Source organism: Capsicum annuum, chromosome 5 (genome assembly GCF_002878395.1).
Source record: "Capsicum annuum cultivar UCD-10X-F1 chromosome 5, UCD10Xv1.1, whole genome shotgun sequence".
NCBI lineage: Eukaryota > Viridiplantae > Streptophyta > Magnoliopsida > Solanales > Solanaceae > Capsicum > Capsicum annuum.
The window spans coordinates 20,505,310-20,514,093 of NC_061115.1; the positions used below are offsets into that span (position 1 = coordinate 20,505,310).

At 33.0% G+C, this 8,784-nt stretch overlaps 1 pseudogene; it reads right to left on the reverse strand.

The window, feature by feature from the left end:
- Window positions 1–488: 488 nt before the first annotated feature.
- The window catches only part of LOC124898441, a 26,066-nt pseudogene continuing 17,770 nt past the window's right edge, over window positions 489–8,784 (reverse strand).

Genomic DNA, 8,784 nt, shown 5'->3' on the forward strand with positions numbered 1-8,784 from the left:
GTTTCTTGTATTAATTGTTTTTAATTGCATCCATACTAATCAAAATGAATGAGGGTAATTAAGAGTGAATTTCTTTTCGGGTGGTAATATTTTGTATGAAATTGATTTTGTAATATATAGTCAACGGCCTGTAATGGTGCAAATGTTTTCATTATCTCTTAAATATGAGTGATTGCAATGCTTATTAAGGAATAAAATGGGTAATAGTGATCTTGAAGATGAAGTAAATGATATCCAACGTCCTTTTCAACCAATCGTTCCAGATTATTGGACAATAGTAAGTGTTGCAATCACTCATATTTAACCACTGCATTTGTGAGGAAAAAGGCATTAACTCGTTCAATAATAACAACAAAACCCAATACAAACGGGGTTAAAATAGAATAAATGAAAAACTCATCTAACACACATGCAATTACATGCATGGAGTTATGAGGAGACTCTAGACATTCAAACAACCGATCTTATACAATTAACACAATTACTACTTATTTAACTCCGCCTGTGAATGCTAGAACAGTTTGTATAGCTGTGAGTATGAGGAGAACGATGGCTGCCAGAGTTGAAGCTCCTACCCAAGGACTACTAAAATAATTGTGTATCAAATTTGCCTTCATTCTGTTCCATGTTTTTTCACAATGTTGAATTATTTTTCTGTATCCTTCTTTGTCATATAAGCCGGCTGAAGTGCTGACCCCTTTTCCAATTTTGTTAAAGAATCTAGTCACTTCTTTGTCCTCTCCTAACCCGTTAATTATGATTCCTTTCTGGCGAAGCAAATTCACATCTTGTCAAACTCAATAAGCTGATGCATGAAAGTAGCATAATCACTGAAATATCTATGATGCACATCAGATTGTTGCTCAAAAGCAATGAGATTTCTCAGATTTGACTCAGTACTATCAAATATTCGAAGACAAGGGATTTTCAACAGTCCATTCTCGTACTTTATATCAAATAAACTTGTATCCCCAATGTCATCTTTGTCCAACGACCTATAAATATTTCCGAAGCTTTTAAAGATAAGCCCAGCTTCAGAAAGCTCTGTTGCATTTGGTATGATGACCTTATTCATCTTATTGCCTTATCATTCTTCTTCTCTTTTGACCAAATTATTTGCAAACGATTGCAACATAAGATTCTCCAGGAATATGTTGGATTTGTGTTAGTATCCCCCTGCCATGACATGTGTATTAGATGAAGTAAATGTTTGATTTGTCCTGCATTAGCTTTATTATATATTTCTAGAAGTTCTGGAGGAGTCATTAATAGGAAAGCAACATTTCGCCATCATTGTAAATGGTAATTCATCATCTTTCGTTGTCATGTGATGAAGCTTGTTGGGGACAAAGAAGGGAAGTTGATTTTCTAGTAACATCAAGTCTCGAGTCACTTGATCAAATATGTAACCAACACTAGTATCGATAATTTTTCTACTTCTTGAGGCTACTTTTTATGTAGCTCTCGAATAAACTCAACCACAAAACAACCATCAAGCAACAACATTTGCAAGAATTGATCAGTGTGACTCATGTCTTTCTTGGGGTCTTCTATATCATCATAACATTTTAGTGCTTCCTCCTTCAATTCCTCCGATTCATTGATGCAACTTTCCAGATCAAGCCCCTCTTGTCGTTTAAGAAACCTTTGTAGGTGTAATACTTTGAACTTTTCCATTGGACGGAGTTTAGGATTTTTCCTATGGTAGACCAATAGAGACCATCTTTGGTGTATAAGCACCTGGATTTGATATTTTGATTCACGCAGCCCCACATTTACTTTGAATACCGTACACGATTTAATAGACGAGTTATCCAAACCCTTAAACATTCCAGAGATTCGATTAACAATTTCCCTTGGTTGTGACCCTGATGAATCTTGTCCATTTGTTTCATTTATCCCACGTAAATGATCCACTTCCCTCCCTTCTTCTATCTGTATGTAATTGAAAAGAGAGTGACATTTTAAAACGTTTATTTTGTTTATTCTTTTAATACCTCATTATTTTGTTTACATATGTAATCAAATCGGACGGTAGTGTTATGGGATAAAAAATGTCCACCAAAGTTAAAATGTACTTCATCTGTTTTAATTTATTCATCTTTTTTTTTAGTCCGTTTAAAAGGTGTGTATTTTTTTGGCAACTATTTAATTTTTAACTTTCCACATGACATATTTAAGATCACAAAATTAAAAGATGTTTTGGTACATTACACACACAGAGACATATATATATATGTATGTATAATCACAAGATTCAAAAAAAAAATTCACTTTCTTAAACTCCAAGTCACGTCAAAATTAGACAAATAAATTGCAATGGAGGGAATATGTTTTATAAAGGATAAATATATAGACAGAGACTCAAATTTGGTCTTAACTTTAGGAGATTAGGAGAGTAAAGGGGATGTGGATAGTATATGGGAGACGCCCGCTAGTTGCATTAGAGAGACCGCTAGCTAGAGAGGTGTTGGGTGTCTCGAGAGGCCGCTTTGACAAGCACCGGAGGGACTGGTAGTGGAACGAAGGAGTTAAAAGAAAGGTGGAAACTAAGAAAGTGGCCTATGCTAAGTTGGTTGAGACCAAGGTTGACGAGGAGAAACAGACCAAGAGAGAGGAGTATAAGTTAGCTAGGAGAGAGGTTAAGTTAGAAGTTGAAGCGGCTAAGGCAACAACTTTTGAGAGCTTGTATGCAGTGTTAGAGAAGAAAGATAGGGGTAGAAAGTTGTATTGTCTTACCAAGGCCAGGAGCGGAGGGCTCGTGACCTTGATCAAGTGACGTGCATCAAGGGGAGGATGACAAAGTGTTGGTTGTGGATACCCTTATTAGCAAGAGGTAGCTGTCCTATTTATATAGACTTTTGAACGACGAGGGGGACAAAGGTTTCGTATTAAGGAATTGGAGAACTCAGAGAGGTATCGCGGTTATGGTTGTTGGAGGCGTATCAAGGTTGAGGAGGTCAAGGGAGCTCTTCGTAGAATGCATAGGCGTAGGACGACAAAGCCATACTAGATTTTGGTGGATTTTTGGTAAGCACTATCGAGGCAGGTTTGGAGTGGCTGACAAGGACGTTTAACATCCTTTTTAAGGCAGTAAAAATACAAGAAGCTTGAAGATAGAGTACGATAGTTCCATTATATAAAAACAAGGGAGACATTTAGAGTTGCAACAACCATAGGGGTATCAAGTTGTTGAGTTATACTATGAAGGTTTAGTAAATGGTAGTAGAGTTGAGAATTAAGAGGATCGTGACTATTTTCGAGAATCAATTCAGTTTCTTGCCAGATTGCTCAACTACTGAGGCCATTCACCTAGTAAGGAGATCAGTGGAGCAGTTTAGGGAGAGAAAGAAAGACTTGCACATGGTGTTCATTGATCTAGAGAAGGTATATGACAAAGTCTCCAAGGAGATTTTGTGGAAGTGCATGGAGGCTAGAGGGGTGAATGTAGCATATACTAGGTCGATTCAGGACATGTATGCTGGCACAAAACTCGTGTGAGAATGACAGGATGACATTCAGAGCTATTTTTATTTTTCTTGGTGATGAATGTTCTAACGCGGCATATTCAAGGGGAGGTTCCTTGGTGTATGTTATTTGTTGAGGATGTTGTACTAATTGACGAGACTCAGAGAGGAGTTAATGATAAGTTGGAGGTTTGGAGACAAACCCTTGAGTCTATAAGGCTTAGGTTCAGTAGCACGAAGATGGAGTACTGGAATGTAAATTTAGTTATTTATCACATGAGGCTGACGTGGTAGTGAAGTTGGATTCCCAGATCATTCAAAAGAGGAAAAGTTTCAAGTATCTTTGGGTTTATAATTCAGGAAAATGGTGAGATTGACGAGGATATCACACACTGTATTAGTGTAGGGTGGTTGAAATGGAGGGTTGCTTCGGGAGTCTTGTGTGATAAGAAGGTGTCTCTTAAGCTTAAAGATAAGTTCTACAAAGTGGCAGTTCGGACGACTATGTTGTATGGAGTAGAGTGTTGGATAGTTAAAAACTCCTATATCCAAAAGTTGAAAGTGGCAGAAATGAAGATGTTTTGATGAATGTATGGACTTACCAGGAGAGATAGGATTAGAAATGAGATTATTTGGTAGAAGGTGGGAGTGACTTCGGTGGAGAACAAGATGCGGAAAGTAAGGTTGGAATGGCTCAGGTATATGATGAGGAGGTGTACGGATGCTCTAGTATGGAGGTATGAGAGGCTAGCTATGAATGACTTTAGGCGGGGTAGAGACAGGCCAAAGAAATATTGGAGGAAAGTGATTAGGCATAATTTAGAGAAGTTACAACTTACAGAGGACATGAACCTTATAGGAATGAGTGGAGGACTCAGATTAGGGTAGAGGATCAGTCGGTAAGAGTTCGATAGTGATAGTAGGGATGAATGTTTGGCTGTATCTGCATCTGAAGTTTCTTGTTTGTTGTGTTTCAGTGATGTATATGATTTTAAATAGATAGTTTATAGCATTACTTTGTGAGTGACTTGTTTTCTTTATTATCTAGCAGTGTGTTATAGTTTTGTTATGTGCCTTTATAATTTTTTTGTTTGTTATACTGTTATCTTTCATGAGTCGGGGGTCTATCGAAAACAACCTCTCTACTTCATTTGAGGTAGTGGTATGGACAACGTATACTTTATCCCCCCAAACCTTACTTTGTGGAAATACACTGAATAAATTATTATTGTTATAAGTATATTTTTATATTTAAAATACGAAAGCCTTCCTGGCCTTCCACCCACCATTCTTCTTCTTTTTTCCTAATTTGCTTCTATACAATCTCTCTTGTGAATGAAATTGATTAGTCTATAATCAATATCTATTGTTTCTTGTGTTCTTTCGAGTCTTTTAAAATGAAAAAAGTATTAAATGAAAGAGTTTTTGAAGAAAATCGTGCCAGCATAATTCAAAATAGATAGTATTAGACCTTGTAAGAATATTTTTAGACCGACTGAACCCAACATAATTGTCAAAAAAAAAAAAAAAAGTGGGCTAATAAAACAAAAAACTAAAAGTAATTACTTGTATAGTTGAGAGAGAGGATAGAGACCTCATCTTTTTCAGTTGAAAGAAGCAGTGGAATTTCAATGGAGTGTAACATCCCTCGTTCTTCAACTCTAATCCCTTCAATAAGACATAAGTATTCTTTTAAATTCATAGATGTAGGTATTATTGTTATAAAACTTAGTATAGATATTTAAATAAAAAAAACTTACAAATTTAAAGGGTTAGCATATGTATTCAACCCTCTTTTCCTAATATAATTCCAAATTAATGGCAGTTTGACGGAGCATATTTAGACACTTCTTTGCAAAATAAACAAATTTGATCTATGAAGAATCATGAAGGATACACTTATCAATTTAATTAATGGAAATCACATAAGCTCTTTTATTCACTGTTATTGTTATAATTACTATCATTCGTCCCACAATATTTATGTATATTTTTTTTTTGTGTAGCATTAACTTGTCGTCACAATATGAATTCATAATTTAAATTATGAATCTGCATTTGAAGTACAAACAAAAAAAAAAAACTAGACAGAATATCATTTGACCACCATTTTCATGTCAAGCGAGTGAAAATATGCATTTAAAAATCATGGAGGATTGTCAAAAATATGTTCAATAGGCACATTTTTAATATAATTCAAGCATTCAATAGATATAAATCTTACTATAAGTATTTAAATGGTAAAATTCGAACAGATTTAAAGGGTCAACATATATGTATTCGGCCCTTTTATTTTTATATAATCCCAAATTAATGGCAGTTTTGAGGAGTATTAGACATTTCTTTGCAAAAAGGAAAAAAAAATAAAAGAGAACCCCTTAAGAAAAATGGAAACATGTACCATCATAGGAATGTGATAAAGTGATAATTTCAAATCCTTATAATTTTTATATTTTTCTTAAAAAGTTATTCGAGAAACTAACAACACAAATCATTTCTACGAGGTGGGTATCATATAAAACTCCCTCCGTTACATTTTGTTTGATTCCTTTTTATTTGACGCATTCATTAAAGGAATATTAATTAAAAAATTATTTTACAAATTTTACTCTATTAACAATGTCCAATTCTAACTATCACTATATATCTTCTTTAGTTATTTAATATGGAAGGTAGTATGAAAAAAAAAATAATAAAACACTTTGATTTGTAAAAATTGATAGCTAATTTAAAACAAATGTATTTAGAAAGAAGATCAAGTAAATAGAATGGAGATAAAGTGGTAGTTTGTACACCATTTTCAAAAGAAAATACAACTAATTAACAATGAGTAACCAACAAGAAAGGGCTCATTTTTTCATTGATTTGAAGGTTGTGAGTTTAAGTCTTGAAAATAAATTTATTTTTTGGAAAAGGGTCAAAAATACCCCTGAACTATTTGAAATGGATCAAAAATATCCTTCATTTATTTTTTGGCTCAAAAATACCTTTTTGTTTGATTTTTTGGCTCAAAAATACCCCTCCATTATGTTTTAGGCCCAAAAATACCCTTCTCTTTAACGGAATGCCACCAAATACGCCACGTGAATAAAAAATATCACTTAATCAGTCCACATCAACATACACAAATAAAAAATCGCTTCATTTAATCTATCTAACCATCAACCCATTTTTTTATTTAAAGATCCAACCCCACTCATATTGAAAAAAATTCGGTCCAAGAGAAAAAATATTGAAGAATTTGATTGCTTATTTTTCACGTGATGGGTTAAAATATTTTGGATTGATCAAGGCTAAAGATGAGGAAATAATTATGTCCTTAAATTGTTGATCCGAAAGAATCGGATTTTAATAGGGTCGACCCTAAATAATTGGATCCTCAAATAGTTGACTCAATTTTCAAGAACTCAGATTGTTACTAGATATCCTATCTGAATTTGTCTAATGAGGAACGTGATTGTAGTGAGAGGAATGGTAATTCAGAGACGAAATTAGAATTTGAAGAGTGGAAGTTTAGTGGCAATGTAGGACAACCACAAGTTGATGAGGTCAAGAATTTCTCAAGTGAGTGTCGTAACTTTGAAAATGTAAAATAATAAAATATAAGACAGTGAAAGGGATGATATGAGGGAAAAAAAAATTAAAGAATTGAATTTTGCCTCTTGATTTGGGTATTTTGATATGGATCAAATTGCATTTTTAAATAGAATAAAATAGGTTAATTTTAAGGTGGATTAATGGAGTGATTCTTCACGTGTATGCTGATGTGGACTGATTAAGTGACTTTTTTTTATCTATATGGTATCTTTGGTGGCATTCCGTTAGAGAGAAGGGTATTTTTGGATCAAAAAATTAATGGAGGGGTATTTTTGAGCCCAAAAAATAAATAGAAAAGTATTTTTGAGCCAAAAAATAAATGAAGAATATTTTAAATCTATTTTGAATAGTTCAAGGATATTTTTTTACCCTTTTCCGTTATTTTTATAATAACTGTTCACCTCCTAAAATAAGTCTGCCTATCACAAATTTAACTAACTAGATTGTAATATAAATATCCAACACTAACAATGACTAAAAATAAAAGGATTGTCCGTCTGAGTGAGAGATGCAGAAAATTACCTCTTTGGTTTGGCTGTTTCTTCTTTTGTGCCTATTCAACTCTTGCTTCTCCTGGACTTCTCATTGATATGGGAGTATCTATCTGTATATAGAAAAAAAAAAAAAAAAAAAAAGAAGAAGAATACAGATAATTGGAGATGGCACCTGTTCAGGGGCGGACCTAAGATCCATTTTCTGTATTTGTAACCGTTAAATTTGATGTAAATTAGGTATAATTATATAAAAATATGCATAAAAATTGACATAAGACTTAAAAAAGTACTCAGTAAACTAAGAAAATAGATAAACGCTCTAGCTTTAGGAGGAATTTTAAAGTTTCGAGTGTTAATACGTGTGTTCGGACCTCCTGCCCACGATGCCTAAATCCTAGATCCGGGAAGCATTAATATTACTGATTATTTTATAAAATTTATATCATATTAATTTTTATTATTTTATTTTACATAACTAAAAGTAGACTTTTCAAAATCATCCCATCATGTTTCATTCTCTTTGGAATCGGTACAGCTTCGGTTAATTTAATTTTTTTTTGGTTAAAATGTTATGTTAGAGTCAACAGGAAGAAGTTAGAACACGATACTAAGCATACTTTCGTAGGATTGTGATAAAACTATTTAGTAGACATTGTTTAAAAATCGATGAATCAAGGGAATATAATTATTCATTCCACAATTTTACAGTAGCGTAAAATATAGTTAAATAAAAACAAAAATTTATATTAAAGAGTGAAAACATATTAATCAAGATCATGGGCTCAAAAACTGAGTCTACTAAGATTAAGTATCCAAATATATTTGCAAATAATAAAATTAAATTTTAAATCGTACGAAAGCAAAAACATCTAATACCTTGTAATTTTACTACTCACGAGTGATGAAATACCTTACTTAAAAAAGTTTAAGTTTTGTGCATCGTCAGTGCATAAAAAATTCTACACTATCAGCTAACTTGACCTGTTGTTGCTATAACTAATTTAGTTTTAATAGGAGTAATAAACTTGTTTCACAGTTGGAACATTAGTTGTCAATTACTTATTAGCTTTAGGTCAGTTTCATCATACTAAGCCAACGGCAAAATTTAATATTTTATTATTTTTAAATTAATATATATCTTGCACATATAATTCAATTCAGTACATTAGTTTTTAGATTTATATTTTGTGATCTTTGTAACAAAAAATGTTGTTGGGCCAATGATA